Source organism: Globicephala melas, chromosome 6, assembly GCF_963455315.2.
Source record: "Globicephala melas chromosome 6, mGloMel1.2, whole genome shotgun sequence".
Classification (NCBI taxonomy): domain Eukaryota; kingdom Metazoa; phylum Chordata; class Mammalia; order Artiodactyla; family Delphinidae; genus Globicephala; species Globicephala melas.
This window is the reverse complement of record NC_083319.1, coordinates 53,084,247-53,104,356: the sequence shown is the minus strand read 5'-3', so window position 1 is coordinate 53,104,356 and position 20,110 is coordinate 53,084,247.

Below are 20,110 nucleotides of genomic sequence, written 5' to 3'. Positions count from 1 at the left end.
TAATGGGGGAGGCTGTGCACGTGTGGGGTCAAAGAGTACATGGTAAATCTCTGTAGCTTCTGCTCAGTTTCGCTGTGAATCTAAAAGTGCTCTAAAATGTACTTTTTTTTTTAAGTAAGGGAAGTATATTTCAGATCTGCAGTCCTGCCCATAGACAGAATTTCCCAGTATGATACGTAGAGAACATTGACCTCCTTCCAGTCTCAAACTGCGTCATCATTAAGGTTTTAGCTTTGTAAGACAGAAAGTCTCAAAACATGATCTTCCCCATCCCTTCTTCCCCCAGTCACCACAAGCTCCCAGAGGTGAATTCAAGATTTGGCTTCCAGAAAAAGAGAGAACCTGCTTAAAGTTAGAATATAGTGATTTCTCAACCACTTCTGGCTATCAAGCTATTCACAAATTACTGATGTACTAACTTAGCTAGAGCATCCCATTTCCCAGTTTGGGAGCTGTGACTAGAAGCCTCAAGGCTGACTAGAGTGAGGTGAGGCATAAGCCACCAGAAGCCTCTCCCTGTAAGACTCCTCACTGCAGAAAGACCATCAAAGTGACTCTTAAATCTCCATTGGCTTGGGGGCTTCACTGCAGGTCATTGCCCATCACAGGACAAAGCAAGAACCAGAGGCAATCTTCTTTACCTTAAGGGTTTAGTAGTCAGGGCTAAACAGTTGAGCACTAGAGCTTTCCATATCTTGATCATCACTGTAACATATGATGCCTGACTCTTCTAACCAAGAATGATGTGAAGGGTTGAATTGATGACACACAGCTTGGCATAACAAAACTGGAAGGATCAATAGAGCTCAATTAGTACAATACAGAGAGGAAGTGATATATTTAAGATTACCCATATAATTAGAGGCAGCGTTTATTGTAGCCCCTGTACTTTATCCACTGTCCCCCACTGTACTCTGCGGTCCATTTCAATCCACAGATTCTTGAGGATTCTAGATGAGTGAATTAAAATAGTGTAATGTAATTGGTTTCCAAAAGATGTTATAGAGGAGTCATTTATTAGCCTTGTTTATCTTCCCTACAGCTGAAATTCCCTAGATTGGAAGGCTAGCACGTGTCATTAATTCATTCAATCAGGCAACGAACATATTATTGGGCCCCCTGTTCCAAACAATGGGCAACACCCTGGTAATTCTTAGCCTTCACTCTGCATGGTCTTGAGTTATGTCATTATCTATCGCTTGAAACAATAATTGGGTTAACGTGCTTCTTTAATAATACATAGCAGTGTTAAGTGATGACTTGCCTTGTAGTAGCAAGAGTAATGCTGAGGTAGGATTATAAATTACCAACATTTGAACCTCGGCCTTTTGAGTCAGTTCCATTTTTCAGTACAGGAAAATGAACTTCTTTTCTCATTGACTTCGATCCCTCTTGCTATTATTTATAGTAAACATTAAGAGACTTTGCATATCACATGTCTAGCCATCTCTGTCTGGTCTTGCGTTGTCATTAATTCTTTGTGTGGGAGATGGATGGCTTGTGCAGCTATTTTAATTCATGACACACTACTGTCACCAGCCTATAAATAATTAATGCAAGGAGACTTTGCCAGTGAAGGCAACTGTCAGGCCCATTGGATTTAAGTCCAATTTCAGTTCCCTTCCTGTAACTGTTTTACTGAAATTTTTACAATGTAGAATCAACTTTTGCAATAAAATGACCCTCATTCAGACAGTGGGGGCTTGGGAGAGGGGAGACCAGTTAGAATGAATGAAAGATATGTTTTTTGAAGTGAAGGTTTATTTCTTTAAAGAAACACCATAAATTAAACTCTGCTACCAAAGGCTTTTCTAGTGGGACTCTCCTAGTAAGAGAGGGCTTGGTTGCAAAGAAGAGGCATTCACTCTAACTTAAATAAAGAGACAGGGGTGAGTATAACACATGCTCTCAGGGTGCCCTTCCCACATCCGCCTTGTTGATTCTTACATGCTGATAGCTTCTTACCGCAAGTCCATCGAAGGGTCATCTCTGGCCACAGGACAGAGTGTTGAGAAGTTGACAATTTCTGCAAAGGAGCCTCAAACAACGTCAGGCAAGAGTTGGTGGATAAATACCTCAGCTCCTCATTATTCTGATAGGACAACTCTAAGACACGTTCTACATCGTCTCCTAGAGGTTCCCCAGTGGGATTGCACCCCAGCAGCCCACAGCAGTCACCTTCTCATTAATACACATGGTATCGGCTTTCTTCCCTTCCTTGCTTCAATTTCCCACTCCCCTGCTGGGGCTTCTTGTGATCACCTCCCAAACTACTTGCACTCAAATCTTTGTCTCAGGTCTACTTCTGGGAGAACCCAAACCAAGATTGCAAAGTAATGGAAGGCTACAAGAGATGATCTTACTGAACATGTAAGGACTAATAACCAAGGTAGATAAAGAAATCAACCTATCCATAATAAGTCTGTCCTCCATGTCAGTAGAGAAAGAAACTGAAACTCTCAATGTAATGATCTATAATATTTTAATGACAAACACTGCAATAGCCCTTTTAAGATGTGCTAACTTGTCACCTCAGGTCCTGCCTTCCCCATTCAAGTAGAGTAACCTAAGTCCTCCCCTCTGCCTGAGCATCTCTCGGGCCTTTGTCCCTGCTGATTACATGGTAATCTGAGAACAGTTCCCTGCTTTCTTTGAGCAATGCGATTTATATAATTAACTGATAGTTTTAAAATTATGAGTCTGAGATCTTTGTTTCCTCAAACAGGTCACATAGGAACTGAAACTATGAAGTTAGGAATTCTGAGGGGTCTGATCGCTTGCCCCCAAACCTCTGTGGGCACCTGCTCCTTTCTCCTACTTTAAGTTCTCTGTATTCTCATTGTTGGTTCTGTCATTGGCCCAACTCCAGCAATACCTCAATATGGCCACTGTGTCTTTACTTGAAAATCCCAAGGGAAGGAGAATTCAGTTGGCTTTGCTGAGTCCGTGTGTTGATCCAATTGGTCATGGCCAGAGGAATGGCCATCCAGGCTCACCCCTCCACTGGGGCTTTGGGGTAAAAGAGAAGTTCCAAATAAAGAGGGATGGGCTGGCAAGACACCCAAAAACATAGCAACCATGACATTTTTTCCTGTTTTTTTAAAATTGAAGTATAGTTGATTTATAATATTGTGTTAGGTTCATGTGTACAGCAAAGGGATTCAGTTACACGTAGATACGTATATATCTATATTCTTTTCATCAATTCTTTTCATTAGAGTTTATTACAAGATATTGAATATAGTTCCCTGTGCTATACAAAAAATCTTTGCTCTTTATTTTATATGTGGTAGTGTGCATCTGTTAATACCATACTCCCAATTTATCCCTTCCTCCCCCTTCCCCTTTGGTAACCATAGATTTGTTTTCTACAATATGCCTGAGTCTGCTTCTGTTTTGTAAATAAGTTCATTTGTACGTTTTTTTAGCTTCCTCGTAGAAGTGATGTCATATGATACTTGTCTTTCTCTGTCTGACTTCACTTAGTATGATAATCTCTAGGTCCGTCCATGTTGCTGCAGATGGCATTATTTCACTCTTTTTTATGGCTGAGTAATATTCCACTGTGTATATATACCACATCTCTATCCATTCATCTATTGATGGACGCTTAGGAGCAATCATAATATTAATATTGAATAACTATTAATAGAGAGGATATCTATTATTATGATTAAATGGTGCTTCTAAGGTGCTTAAAGCTACCTGAAGTTTGTTCTCTTAAATAGAAAAACCTTCCCCTTAAATTTCTTCATTGGTAAATGTTTGCTGTGCTGAACTGAAGCAAAAATTATAGTGAGATAGTGATACCTTATTTCATTTATCATGGTGACTATAGTAATTACCACAGATTTCTCAGTATTTTGGACAAAGTCATATTTCCTGTTTGTTTTCATTCCCTACGTGTGTTAGCATGCCTTTCACAATACTCTGTTCATATTAGGAACATTTTTGTCGAATGAATGATAATATATATAGGATAACATGTGATGCACTGAACTGTTTTTTGAGGCTCATTCATGGAGACATAAGCATCTGGTGAAAAGGGGGAAACATTGTCAGCTATGGGCCAATTCCTTTACTGTATTGTTGAGGATTTGCAATCGCTCTGAAATAGTCTTTCCCCAGGATAAATTTTAATTAGTCTCTAAAGTTGGTGATAAGTGAGCTTAGGTGTTTTTGTGTTTCTGTTGGTTCTGGCCTGATTAATAATGTCTTAGATCTGCATTCTGTGCACTTAATAAAGAATAACATGTGCCTGTTGGGAGGCAGCCTTGCAGAGGGATCAACAACAGGGTAGGGTTCTGGCACCGCACTGTCTGCTGGAGTTCTGGCTCTGCCCTTTACTGAGTGACCTTGGGTAAGTCGTTTAATCCTCCGTGTGTGCCGTCCTCATATGAAAAACAGAAAGCATAATACTCTCTGCCTTGCAGGCTCATTTCGAGGGTTAATTCTAGAACAACGCTTGGACCTGTGCTTAGTACAGAGGAAGCTAAAATAAAGTAAGCGGGCATAATCATTATTTGGTAAAAAATGGGTGAAAAGCTTAAAAAGAATGCATCACTATTTAGCAAACATGGGTTGTCTTGTGCTTGTATATTGTCAAGAAAGATTATTCTTGAACCTTGTAGTGAAAATGGAAACCATCTCAGTAAGGTTTGCCATTGGATAGATAGATTGAGGGTGGTGGTAAGAACAGAAAACTAATACTCATTGGGTGTCATCTACGTGCCAGGCACGCTAAGTGCATCTCCTCGTTTCCCCCACACAGTTCACTGGGATTCTGTCAGGTCTGTGTGTCTCGCCATGCCACTCTCTCTTCCAAGTTAAATAAAATCCGTGCCCATCTTTATCCAGTGAAGCAAGTAAGAAGCCGGGACAATGCACTTGAATCCACTGTCTGTCGCTCACTGGTTCTATGACCTTGGCTGACCTCTCTGGTCCTGTCTCTTTCTGTTTTCCACCTTAGCTTTCTTTACTTTGTTTGTGGGCAAACTCATTTAATATCAGTTCCAGACAGCTCTAGCCCTTCAGTGTCCTGGTCCTGTTTCTCCAAATCCCCAGACCATGTTTACTGCTGGGTTCTACCCTCTTCTTGGCCATGGTTGCTTTAACTGCCAAACCCATTGTGAGGCAGTCAGACCAGTGCCTGAGCTTGGATGCACAAGGAGCTAAGGCCCGGGGTGTTCCTAAGCTGAATACTTCCTCCTGCTTTTGACTTGTTTTTATTCCATGGATCAGAGAGAAGACTCTGTTTATACTGTAGCTCCAAATGAAAGCCACTGAAACATCAGTGCTGTTTTAGGCATCCCACTGTTTGGGAGTCTTTCCTGTGTTCTCAAATTTTGGCAAAGCAACTGACTCTTAAAAATAACAAATCAATTTGAGGTTTCTTATGTCCACAGGCTGGCTTCTTGGAGAGTTTTGATATGACTGGGAGTATTTCCATCTTTGTCTGTGAAGTGTCACTGAGTACCACCTGGTCTATAGATAGCCAGGTTAAGTGAAATATCACTGGTGAGTGATATGACATAGGGGCTTCCCAGCTGATTTTCCATCTACCTGCTCCTGGGCTACTACTTAATTTCATTTGTTTGAGCATTGCTTTAAAGCAAGTAGCCTCACTAGTGACAAATAGGTGTTAAGTAAACGAGGAAGGATGCAAATTCTGGACGTGCTCATTAGCAGACTCAAATAGATTTTCTTATTTTCTATTTTCTTAAATAGATTGAATGCCATTTCCAAGGATTTAATAAATTCTTCCTTTTCCCCCTCCCTTCACCTGGTCAGGGCTAATGAAATACCATCTATTTAATGATATGCATTGCCTGTTTCTGCTGCATCTGGGAACCTAGTCATGTAGTCTTCCTTCTTTAATTATCTGACTCCGAAGAACATTTCAGTAGTCTTTTCAAGAACTTCTGAAGTTCTTATTTCACTTTTGAATGTAAGAGTTACTCCTCCCCTCCAGACACATAATCTCTAATCATTTTCTTCATATAAAATTGATAATTCATTTGTCTCCTTAGCAATAAGACATGACTGCCTCTATGCATAATGAATCGCAAAGGCTGAATTTATCGTGAAGCACGTAGCAAAACTAATTGCATTTAACCACAAAAGTCTAATCAGCATGAAGGATTCGAATATAGACACACTCATTGAATGCTAGTGCCAGAAAGGACTTCAGAGATCATTTATTATCGGCGCAGTTTAGAGATGAGAAAATTCAGGTCCAGAAAGATGAAGAAACTTCTGAAGGTCACAAACTGGCTCCTGGCAAAGCTAGGTCTAAAATCCTGCTCTGCAGGGTCTTCATACTTTTTTCTCTTAAACGAACTTACTTTCTCATGTATTAAACACTTTGAAAAAGGAACTGAAATGTATTTTTGAATATACTTGAGAAGAACTGTAATTTGTTGAAGAACATAGATCTTTGAAATATGAATGCAAGATCAGGTCAGATGTGACCTGTACCCTGCAAGATTTCCAGATCTCACCCCAAGCTGGAAGAACGTTTTCCCTCTGAATTCTCATGTGACAGTCTTCACCTGTCATATGACATTCTTCACCTGTCATATGACACTTGCCTCTTCCTATCTTACGTTACACTTACTTGTGTCCATGACTTATCTTCCCTAGTAGATGACGAGCTCTTTAAGAACGGAATTTCGACCTTTTATATCTTTATGAATTTCCTAAATGCCCAGTCCACTGGTTAGTGTGGAGATGGAATAACAATCTCTCTCGCTCTCCTCTTTCTTCTCTCTTCTGTAAACTTTTGTGCCAAATTCCAAGAATCTCTAGAAAAATATTGACTCTTTTAATCTGAGGAAAGAATTTTCTGTTTGTTTTAAACCAGTAAAATGATGGTACAGTGCAGCTGATATACAGGTCATACAGTAAATTGGGCAGGAGACTGTAAGTCGATAATGTAACAGTATTGTGTTTAATTTCATTATTTCTGGCTTTCAGCACATTAAGCAGGGTGAAACAAAACTCAGCCTCGTGGAGTATTTTAAATAATTAAGGAGTGTGAATTTGTTTTTCTTTTTGCACTGCAGTTTTAAGAGAAAATTAAAATTTTAAATTTGCTTTTTTGTTATTGCTGCCTCTAGACTTAGGAAGAAAGCTAAGATTCCCTTGCAGCCATCTAGGGGAAAATCAAAGGTTGGGCAATATTATTTTAGAGCTGTTCTAGCTGTTTTATGTCTTTGTTCATTCATTTGGTCAACTAATATTTATTGAGCACCAACCATGCGTCAATCCGATACTGGACTAGGCACTATGGATACAGTGGTGAATAAGAAAGAAATTGTTCCCTTCTCTCAGGAAATTCGTAGAATGATGAGCAAGACAGGTAAGCTGGTGGAACATTACAGTGGTGTCTGATAGCTTTGATGGGAGAAGCAAGGCTTCTATGAGAACACCCGGAAGAGGCACTTATACTCGGTCATGGGGAGAGCAGAGCAGGCTTTCTGGAGAGAGTGGCATCTCAGCTGAGGCCTGAAGGATAAGGGAGAGTTAGCCAGGTTGGCGTGGTGGTGTTGGTAAGAATGTTCCAGACAGAGAGAACCACATGTACAAAGTCAGAGGCAAGAGAGAGCTAGATGTATTTAGGTACTGGGAAGAATTCAGGAGGTCAAGGTTTGGAGACGCCAACCCAGTTACGATGGGCGCCTCAGTGTTGTAAAAGAGCGAAGTGGGCCTTCAAGACCTTTCCAGACAGGGCCCTTGTGCTTGGTCTCCTGCTGCTTATTGCCAGGCAGAAATACAGCCCTACATTATTATATTGACACATTTTTCAACAGAAGTGTGGAGTCTAGCTTTTTATGAGAAATCGAGCTATTTTTAAATGTTGGTAATTACTTAAGTAAGAAAAAAACACTATGTGGTCCAAATAACATGGTCTTGCAGCTGGATGCAACCTGTGGCCACCAGTTTATAATCTCTGATCTAGAATAGTGGTTCTCTCAAAGTGTGGTCCAGAGGCCAGCATCAGCATCGCCTGTGGACTTGCCAGAATTGCAAATTCTCAGGCCCACCCCAGATTTAACGAATCAAAAACTGGGGGCAGAGCCACCAATCTGTGATCTAACAAGCCCTTCGGGTGATTCTGATGCAGCTAAAGTTTGAGAACCATAGTTCAGAGCTGCGCCATAAGATACGGTAGCCACATGTGACCAGCGATCACTTGAAATGTGGCTAGTCTACGCTGAAACGTGCTCTGCGTGTAAAAGTGTGTACTGCTTTTCAAAGGTTTTGTGTAAAAGAGTAAAATATCTCAATTTTTTATACTGATCACATGTTGAAATAGTATTTTGTAGCATATTGGGTTAAGTCAAATGTATCATTAAAATTAAATTCATCTGTCTCTCTTCACCGTTTAAAATATGGCAACTAGAATATTTAGTACCCATTGTTATTTCCATTGCTCACTGCTAGTCTAGAGTATGGTTTCTGGGCCAGGGAGTGCAGGTTAGCGAGGCTGAAGCAGCGATGTGGAGATGAGCCTTACTGGACTTTGCCAGCTCTGTTAAAGACCTATACTTTGCCCTCAGGAAACCTTGACATGATCGAAGCTCATGAGAAGTATGATTAGATTGATGTTTCGGATGGACGCTGACTGGAGAGTGACTTACGCAGTAGAGGGTGCTGAACTGTGCACACAGGGAGTGAGTGGAGCAAGCCAGGGGCGACTTCTGGTCTGGCATGGACATCCTGTGCATTCTATTTAATATATTTATTCAGTGCATCTTGCTTAGCTGGGTGGAGGAGAAGGGCTCACCCAAAGACGAATAGTATAATCTGTGTCCTCTAAGGAGCGTGCAGCCCAGTCCACAGAAGAGCCACTGAGAGGCAGGTTGAGGTTCTAGTTGGAGTCCTAGTAAGGAGCAAGGACGCTGGGAGCTGGTTGGCCTGGAGATTGGATCCTGGCTCCACTACTTACTCCATGAGTGATCCTGGTTGGTCACCTCTCTAAGACTCTTTTCTAATTTGTAAAATAGGAATAATAATAGTGCTGACTTCATAAAATTGTTGTGAAGATTTAAATGAGCCTCCCTCTCTGCTTCCTTCCTTCCTTCCTTCCTTCCTTCCTTCCTTCCTTCCTTCCTATCTATCTATCTATCTATCTAAGAGCTTACAGCAGTGCACATTGTAAGCAGCTGCAATTGTTTTCACTGCTCAAGGGGGACTGGAATGGGGAAGAAGGAGCTGAGTTAAGGAGTGAGGCAGCCTCCAGTCGGAACTGGAATGCAGGTGTTAGGGTACTAATTTCAAATCCTGGTATTCTGAAGACTGAATACAGCAGAATAGGCTGGATAAAATGTGTTAAGCTTGGGGCCACTATGATTTCACTTTCCTCATTTTGTTAGTTTCTTTCACCCTGGTCGACATTCTTGAGCATTCACGCTTTCACTTATCTCTAGGAACCCACTGCATGTTTCTCAGTCGTATCCAAATCATCATCATCATCAAATAGTTAAAGACCTTCAATATCTCCTCTTGCAGATCTATTTCCATGGGCCCTATGTCAGCCTGAAGAAGGCAATGAGTAATGACTATGTCCAATGTCCTTTCGAGACAGTGAAATGGGCATTAAACTTTGATCACTAAGTGAGCTCTGGGCAAGTAAAAGAAGCTCCAGGGCAGACGTTTCTTGTAAATTGTTTGAAATCTGCACATCTTAGCACACTTCCAATGGAAGATGGTGAGTGGCTTTCCTACGGTGTGCCCAGATTAAACTCCCAGGAGCAGTTTGACCTGTCCCATGTCTCACCCTCCGTTCAGTCTCAAACCTGATTTCACATCCTCTACAAAACCTTCAAGTTTTCTCCATAGCACTTGGCTCTCAGTCTTCTCATAGCATTCATCATTTTTGGCAACAATGAATAAACACAGACTAGAAACCACCAGAATGTCCACTAATATGGAAGTGCTTAGATAAGTTACAATAACAACATAATGGAATATGTGCAGTGGTTAGTAAGAATGAGGCAGCTCTTTATGCACTGATATGAATGTTCTTCAAGATAACTTAAGTGAAAAAGATGTAGAAGACTTTATATCACTTTGCTACGTACAAGGCATGTTAAGAAAAGAAAAAAATACACAATATCTTAATGACTCTAAGACACCATCCACTGTAAATGTATTATTTTATTTATCATTAAGAAAAATTGTTGCCAATCAAAATTATGATAGCGTAGATTAAAAGACATTGTGTCTTTCAAAGATGAAAAAAATGTAAGGTTTAGAATTGATAAAATACGACATATTTGTATTTACTTTGCATGTACATGGAATATCTCTAGTTATTATCACATCCTATAGAACTTTGGGGACTGGAGCTGCTCTGCTCAGTGGGCTTCTCTCTATCTAGGCTGTGTTGACCATAGCACTTTGGATACATGCCCGTGAGCCACTGAAGGAGGCCACAGAGTGGTGTGTTCATGTGCTGGTATCTTTCCCTGGTGTGTTGATTTACTTGTCTCTTTATCTGGTATACATCCTTTGCACTGATTGCTTGCTGGTTTGGGAGTAAACAGAGAAACAACTTAGAACCAAGTCCAAGGATGGAAACAAGAAGAGATACTGTTTTTCACTTGCTCAGCCTTATTAAGAAGGCCAAAGACTCTGGCACTCAGTGGGTGATGAGACATCACTTGCTGGAGTGTTAAGCTGGACTGTCTCCTTTTAATAAGATCCCTGGCCATGGAGGAAGGAGTAGGGGTGGTGGAGTGGGCAGAGAAGGTGCCTGGTTCTAGGGCGGATGCCAACAGGTACTGGAGTTTACTCTCCTTGAGATTTTCCCTTGCGGTAAGCGTACGACCCGGCGTGGAATACCCTCAGTATGTTGTGTATAAAATAAAATCATCAAAGGAGAGTTACAGGCTGAAAAGTGGGAATAGACCGAAAGCAATGGAAACTGGCATTTGACTCCAGGGAAACTCTCCCTATTTTAGGCTGCTTATGAAGGACTCAGATCCTTAGGAAATGTTCCTAGGAAGTCTGGAGAAATTCTGTAGGGTCATATGGGATGATTGAAACTGGAGGAAAGTGTGTTCAGAATCAGACATCTCAAGTACACCATGCCCTGCAAATATGGTACAATCCCTTGCTAACACTGTTACAGGATAAAGAATCCACATTGTGCCTTATGATGGCTCTACTAGGCTAGTCCTTTTCTGGAAGTACACATTTTCCTCAGCTTGCAATGGGGTTATGTCCTGATAAACCCATTGTAAGCTGAAAATATCATAAGTCGAAAATGCATTTAACACACCTTACCTACTGAACATCATAGCTTAGCTTAGCCTACCTGAAATGTGCTCAGAACCCTTATATTAGCCTATAGTTAGGCAAAATCATCTAACCAAAGCCTATTTTATAATAAAGTGTTGAATAGCTCATGTAATCTATTAAATACTATACCGAAGGTGGAAAACAGACTGGTCGTATGGGTACAGAATAATTGTAAGTGTATCCGTTTTTGCTCTCATGATCTCATGGCTGTCTGGGAGCTACGCTCGCTGCCGCCTCCCAGCATCACGAGAGAATCACACCATTTATCACTAGCCTGGGAAAAGATCAAAGTTCAGACTTCGAAGTATGGTTTTTACTGAATGTGTATCATTCTCACACTACTGTAAAGATGAACCATCCTAAGTTGGGACCATCTGTAGTAGTTATTTATATATGGGGCCCATGCTTGAATCAGTGTGGTATTGAAAGCTCTTAACTAGAGTTCCGTTGTTTCTCCAAATAAGCCAGGCTTAAAAATGCTAGCATAAATATAAATTCTCTGGAATTATTTAAATGGGAGTTATTACTATCAAGGTGTCCCTTTCTGGTGGATTTTACCCTTGGGGTCACACTCACTCCAAGTGTTCCACATGCCAAACCTGATCAACAAGAGTGAAACTGTGTTTTTTCTATGAAACCTCAGTAAACAATCAACTCATAACCTCACCACAGAGAGGCAGTTTATGGCTAGTATCACCTTCGGGAGCCAACTTCCACAAGAGCTACCAGGCTGAGAAAATTCTTCAGGAGCCTGGGGTGGAGGATAATCGTGTGTTGAGATTCTTGCCAGCGTAGGGCAAAGAACTAGGTCTCAGGGCCCTGCAGTTCCCAAACTTTGCCTTCTTGGAACATCAAGAGGGATCCTGACTGTCTTACAAAGTTCAATGACAGGGAGAAATATGGGTACTTGGTTTTCTGAAGAAGCCCTTTTCACATGCAACTAAATTAAGGAGCATAAGCATCTCCTTTAAATTCAGAATCTCCTTTAAAAAATTAAGGGCTCAAGGGAAAAAAAGGGCAAGATAAAGTAATTTTGCAGGGCCCCCCCCCCTTTTTTTTTTTTTTTTTTTGCGGTACGCGGGCCTCTCACTGTTGCGGCGCACAGGCTCCGGGCGCGCAGGCTCAGCGGCCATGGCTCACGGTCCCAGCCGCTCCGCAGCATATGGGATCTTCCCAGACCGGGGTATGAACCCATGTCCCATGCATCGGCAGGCGGACTCTCAACCACTGCGCCACCAGGGGAGCCCTGCAGGGCCCTTTATAAAAGAAGCGGATGGAAGTGTTAGGAAAATAAGTGCCGAGAAAGCTTAACTGATCAAGCATAAATATGACTGAGAAAGAAAAGCAATCACCTTGAGTTTGTTTGTTTTTTATTAAAATCCAATGTAAATGGAAGGGAAATGTTTTCAGCCCTGACTTAAAGGTAACTCTGCTAATTTGTTTTTAAAAACAGACAAAAAGTGTAAAGTGGGTTTAATGACTTTCTAGAATTATTTATAATGGCATAAAAATCCCAACTGGTATCAACTCAAATATCCATTAGAAGAGCAAATGCAATCTAAATTATGACACACACATACATGGAAACATCATAGAGTTACTGGGACGAAGTGAGAGAGTGGCATGGGCCTATATACACTACCAAATGTAAGATAGATAGCTAGTGGGAAGCAGATGCATAGCACAGGGAGATCAACTGGGAGCTTTGTGACTACCTAGAGGGGTGGGATAGGGAGGGTAGGAGGGAGGGAGCCGCAAGAGGGAGGAGATATGGGGATGTATGTATATATGTATAGCTGATTCACTTGGTTATACAGCAGAAACCAACACACCATTGTAAAGCAATTATACTCCAATAAAGATGGTAAAAAAAAAAGAGTTTCAAAGTGATTATACCATTTTGAATTCCCACCAGCAAGGTGTGAGTTCTGGTTGCTCCATATCCTTGTCAACACTTTCCATTGTCAACTTTTAAAAATTTTAGCTATTCCAGTGGGTGTGTAGTGGTATTTCTTTGTAGTTTTATTTTGCTTTTCTTTGATGATGAAGAAAATTGAGCACTTTTCATGTGCTTATTGGCCATATATTTTCTTTTGTGGAGAGTCTGTTCAAATCTTTTGCCTAGTTTTTTATTGGACAGTGTCTTTTTAGTGAATTGTAAGAGATCTTTGTATATCTTCTGGGAACAAGCTCTTTTTCAGATACCTGCTTGCAAATATTTTCTCCTCCTCTGTGACTTGCCTTGTCATTTTCTTAACTATGTTTTTCAAAGAGCAAAGGTTTTTAATTTTAAAGAAGTCCATTTTATCAATATTTTCTTTTATGTTTCATGCTTTTTGTGCCCTAAGAAATCTTTGTCTAACCCAAGATCATAAAGATTTTCTCCTATGTTTTCTTTTAGAAATATATTTTAAGTTTGAGATCCATTTTGATTCATTTTGAGTTAACTTTTGTGTCTGATATGAGGCAAGGGGTGAGGTTCTTCTTTTTTTCCCCCACAAAGATATCCAGTTGCTATTATTTTCTAAAATTAAATCCTTACCATATAACCCAGGAATTTCATTCCTCAATATTCAACTAAGAGGACTGAAAGCATATTCACACGAAGATTTGTACATCAGTGTTTATAGAAGGCTTATTTATAATACCCAAGAACTAAACAACTCAAATGTCCATCAATTAGTGAACAGATAAATAAACTGTGGGAGAGCCATATTATGGAATACTACTTAGTAATAAAAAGTCACAGAATACATATGCAACACGAATAAACCTCAAAAATATTATAGTACTTGAAAGCAAGCAAACACAAAAGGCTACATAATGTATAATTCCATTTATATGAGATTCTAACAAAGGCAGCACCATAGGGACAGAAAGCAGATCAATGGTTGTCCTGCAGCTGGCAGTCAGGGTAAGAAACTGACCGAAAAGGGTGTGAGAAAACTGTTTAGGGTAAGGAAAATGCTCTATGTCATGACTGCGGAGTTGCATACATTACTGTATGTAATTGGCAAAACTCTGCTTTTAAAGTGGGAAAATGTTACCGTGTGTTAATCAATCTATGAACAGGAGAAAATGGAAAGGAAGTAAGTTAAAATTTTAAGAGTGATTCTCTCTGGAGAATTGATATTTTTAGCATCCTGTAATGACCTTCTTCAAAAATATCACCTGAGATGCACAGTTCATTGAGCTGTATGACCCTGTTATTGTACAGGAGACATTGACGTGGTGGTGAGCTCTTGGGGCAGGGGAACTGTTCTGCAGTCCTATGATTGGTTGCAGTGTTTTAGTGAGCCCCTGGGGCTATGACCTTCACAAGTGCTTCTCAGATTTGTTTTTTTCCCCCCTTAGAGACAGGAAGGCTAGTGGGTACTGGAGTTGGGTATTGCCCTTCTTCCACGTTGGCAAAATAGTTTCTATTAAGGGCAGGCCTTGTTAAAAAGGCGTATTTAAATATGACTACTTTTCCACTCCCTCCTCTCAAAAAGTGAGGGGGAATTTTTCTCCTGTCTGTACCGTGAGAACGTAATAGGGTTCCCGGAGGGAAATCTCATGGAAGTGTGGAGGCCCTCCTAAGACTGGACGCCTCTCCTATGTTTAACTCACAAACTTGTCCACACTGAGGCCTCTAGCAATTCGTTAATTACAGATTAGGTTTTCCTAGCCTGGTGATGGTTACCAAGAGTTTTTTCCTGCTGGCCTTCGGCTCCAGTAGGTCGGTCGTGATTCTCTATATCTGCCTGTCTGTCTCTTCAGCTTGGCGGGCAGCAGTTTACCCTATGACCTCAGTTCTCTGGTGGATCTAAGAAGCGTTGTGGATTTTCAGTTTGTTCAGCTTTTTTCTTGTTGCGTTAATGGGAGAGCTGACTTCCAAGCTCCTTAAATGCTAGAAAAGACATGGGAAATCTCAAGTGCTTCTTTCTGCGTGGTAATAGTATCAGTGTTTTTTGGTTTTTTTTTCTTTCTCTGTACTTTTTGTACCTTTGTACTTTTCTTACTTTCCACATTTTCTACAATGTGCATATGTTCATTTTGTAAGAAATATGAAAATAAATGTTCTCCTAACAGAAAAATTTAAATGAGTTTAATCTCTGTTGCCTTGGAGGAAAATAAGGCAATTTGCAGAGAACAGTACAGTACTTAGAAAAGAAAAAAACCCAAACTTTCAACCCCTACACAGCTTACTATCTATTGTACATTAACATGACTTTACAATGCCATTGTCATCATTAGCACAACTTAAATATTACAGGAGAGTCTTGCCCCGGCAAATAACTTTTTCATTACACGAGCTTCCTGTAAGACACATCAGCTCTTCAGTGGAAAGCAACACAATTGATAGTTATGCCCTAAGACTCTTTGATTTCCCCCTCAAAATCCTTTCCTTACTCCTTCCACCAATCCTAAACTATTATATCATGATCGTTACCCTGTCCTAACCAAATTCCCACACTGAAAGACACTTTAAATCTAATTTCAATAAAATCCAACCTTGACTTTCCCTCTCAAATAAACTACCAAATCTCCATCAAGGTGGTGGTCTCCCTTACCACAGTAAGCAGTAAATTCAGCTTCATCTTACTACCAGGTTACACTGGGAAGCTGGGGAAATGACATTTGACAGTGTATATCATTCTATGTGAACAGGAAGAAACAGGAAGAAGTGACCACACCAGTCTTTGAAAGCCGATTGCCTGGTAGGGGTGAATTCTAAATTAATTTTTTTTGTATTATTTCACTGGTTGTGGTGAATACATGTCTATTTTATAATCTTGGAAGAGGAATTTAATTAAAGTTCTTACAAGAGAATTAAAAAATGCATATATATGCTGGGGGCACTATGAACCTCCATTCTTTTTGAGGTGTGTAATCCTGAGCCTTGCTTCGTAACAGTTCTTGGGTTCACGAAGAGGCCTCTTTCAAATGGATAAACAACAGGTCATAGCACAGGGAACTATATTCACTATCCTGTGCTAAACCATAATGGAAAAGGATATGAAGAAGAATCTGTGTGTGTGTGTGTGTATATATATAATATAATATATATATAATGTATATATAATATATATTATATATATATTATATATATATTACCGTACAGTAGAAACTAACACAACATTGTAAATCAACTATACTTCAATAAAATAAATTAAAACTAAAAAGACCAAGAGACCTCTTTCTAGTTTATATGTTAAAAAAGAAACCAGTGTTTATAAACAGGAAAGTGGTTTTCCCTTAGTCTTGACTTTGTTGTCTTGCTTTATTCAACTTGGAAAATCCCTTTGGAAAATCCTTACTGAAAATGATGCAGAATACAGATCCTTTTGCATAAAGGGCTTAGTCATTTGGAACATGTCACTTCCACCCCCTACGAAACTCAATGTCCTAAACCACACCAATGATGAATACAGCTCACCTGGACATAGATCGAGCAATTCTACACCTATGGGTCATTGTTTCTCACCCTACACCTCATCATTTTTTTTTTTTTTTTTAAAGATGATGTCGGGGGTAGGAGTTTATTAACTAATTTATTTATTTTTGCTGTGTTGGGTCTTTGTTTCTGTGCAAGGGCTTTCTCTAGTTGTGGCAAGCGGGGGCCACTCTTCATCGCGGTGCCCGGGCCTCTCACTATCGCGGCCTCTCTTGTTGCAGAGCACAGGCTCCAGACGCGCAGGCTCAGTAGTTGTGGCTCACGGGCCCAGTTGCTCTGCGGCATGTGGGATCCTCCCAGACCAGGGCTCGAACCCGTGTCTCCTGCATTAGCAGGCAGATTCTCAACCACTGCGCCACCAGGGAAGCCCACATCTCATCATTTTTGATGACCTCTCCCTAAATACAACAGAGATTGAAACCCTGAGATTCGTATGACAGTATAAATGAATAAGGACAGAAAATTTGCTTTATCTGGTTTGACACAGCTCTTATTTAGTAAATTTTAAGAAGAGGAATATACTTGGCCATTCCTCCAAGATAGCTGTATAGTGAGATTGACTGTTACTATAAAATTCTCACGGGAACTACGTTTATTCATAAGGAGAGAATATGTCTCTATCCTTCTGCTAAGGAGACCAAAAATATTTCTCCCAAGTATTATATACTTATCAGTGTGAATGAAGTTCAAGTTAAGCACAATTGAAGCTTCCTTCCTGGTAACATATATGACAGAAAAGCTGTGTCAGAGAGAAAAAATATTCATCCTTTTCAGTTATTCCCGTTTATGTTGGTTTCACTAGAGTGACAATTGTGTGATGGATGGATATGCCTGTACCAGTGATCTAAATCAAGATTAGGATCAGCGTGGCCTCATACTGTGCCCCAGGAGCGAAATAATGGGGATTAAGAGTCTGATGGATTAGCAGTGCTCCTTCAATTTGATCACACGTCAGAATCACCTGGAGGGCATTAGTGCTATCCAAGTCAGCTGGATTTGAGCAGCCTTGAGGGTCCAATGGCAGCTGAATATAAAGACAAGGTCTTGGTCTTTGTGGAGTGGCTTGTCACTAAGAAGAAAGAGCCAGGGTAGCGGAGGAGCCCGGCCAAGAAAACTGGGTCTTAAAGTTCCATATTCTCAGCCACAGCAACCAGAGACCTAAGGCAAGACTCGTTTGTAAGCCTGGCTGGGTCAGCAAGTGCCAAGCAAATGGGTGCTGGGTGCCTGGGACTCTTATCAATAAGGTCAGTCCCAGGCCTCGCTCACTGGGGAGGTAGGGAGGCTGCGTGGAATATGGGTTTTTTTGTATGTATGTATGTATTTATTCATGGCTGTGTTGGGTCTTCGTTGCTGCACGTGGGCTTTTTTCTCTAGTTGCGGCGAGCGGGGGCTGCTCTTCGTTGAGGTGTGTGGGCTTCTCATTGCGGTGGCTTCTCTTGTTGCAGGGCACGGGCTCTAGGCGAGCGGGCTCTAGAGCACAGGCTCCATAGTCGTGGCTCACGGACTTAGTTGCTCCGTGGCACGTGGGATCTTCCCGGACCAGGGCTCGAACCCGTGTCCCCAGCACTGGCAGGTGGATTTTTAACCACTGCGCCACCAGGGAAGCCCCAGAATATGGGTTTTAGAGGCAAAGAAATCTTACTTTCAAATTCTGCTTTGGTACACTGGCCACAGCTATTCAGTCTCTCATTTGCGTCATCCTTATTTGTAAAGAGGGAATCAGAACTACGCCTTCTCCCCAGGTTTCTTGTAATTAAATAATTCTAGTAAAGGATCAAGTACATCGCCTGATACTCATAGCTTCCTTCCTCCGTTCCTAGAAAACTGTTGCTCTTGGAAAGACCTAAGCCTACCAGTGGGCTCACCTACTGGAAATGGACAAGGCAGCTGCCAGGACCAGGTGAAAAATAAGCAGATGTGCAGACGCAGGATGGCCTGCCACTTGCTCACACATGTCACGCTCCCTGCCAGCTCACCACTGTTGTGCAAGCCACCTTCCTGCCTTGCCTTTCCACTAAGGCCTGGGAGAACAACATACCAAAGACAGCAGAAGAGAAATTAGAAAACATCCTTCACACAATAGACATCCTACACTGTAAGGATAATGGTTTGGATGGCCTTGGAACAGCAATACCTCTAAGGCTGAGAAGAGATTCCAAGGAGTACATAAAGTATAGGAAATACAAAAACTGAAGCTGTGAAATAAGACTGTTTCTTTGAACTGACAGCAGGTCATCTCACTAAGAGAAACTAATGTGGTTTATTCTTCATGGGAGTCTAGAATCCTACTGTGGTCAGCAAACTGTAAACAAACAAGAAGGGAAACGCAACACATTCTGTAGTGCTCAGACTAACTGGAAACTCAGACCTGAATGGACACTTAGGAGAAGAGTTTCTCGGGAGGATTGCACACAAAAATTTGTATGGGTCAAACTTCCTTCAAGACTCAAGGAAAGATACATTGGCAATTCCTCTTATTATGAAAGTAAGAAGCCCAGAGTTGTCCTTAGACAATTCTAAGAAATGAAGTTTTCACCAATCCGTTAGAGATGAGCAAATACTCTTGCATTTTGGTCCTTGTCATCATTGGGTCCATAAGAAGGAATGTGCCAAGCTCTGGCTAGGCTTCTTTGTACACTTTTAAAAACAAATGCAAGACAATTTGGGGGCAACTGAGGAAATGTGACTGTGGATCGTACATGAGATACTAGGGAACTATTGTTAATTCCCTTTCGTATGGAAGTAGGACTGTGGTTGGCCAGGAGATGCCTTTATCCTTAGGGGGTTTGTGAAGTATCCAGGGGTAAAGCGTTTAGGATGGTTGTGACTTACTTTCAGATGGTTTAGTTAAGAAACAAGCGGCGGTGCTTTGTGACTGCCTGGAGGGGTGGGATAGGGAGGGTGGGAGGGAGGGAGACGCAAGAGGGAAGAGATATGGGGGCATATGTATATGGATAACTGATTCACTTTGTTATAAAGCAGAAACTGACACACCATTGGAAAGCAATTATACTCCAATAAAGATGTTAAAAAAAAAAAGAAGTGGGTGGGGTGGGAGGTAGGGAGGTTATAGTCATTGTGAATCTTAGTAGGAGGGTATATGGGTATTTACGGAACCAGTCTTTCAACTGAGCACTTTTCAGATCTTTCTAAATCGATATGAACATAGATTTATTCCATGCTAAACAAACAGTATAAATCTATATTACCGTACACAGGCATACCTCATCATACTGCGCTTTGCTTTATTGTGCAACTTCGTAGTTACTGTATTTTTCACAGATTGAGGGTCTGTGGCAACCCTGACTCCAGCAAGTATATTGGTGCCATTTTCCGATGGCAGTGGCTCACTTCACGCTTCTGTAT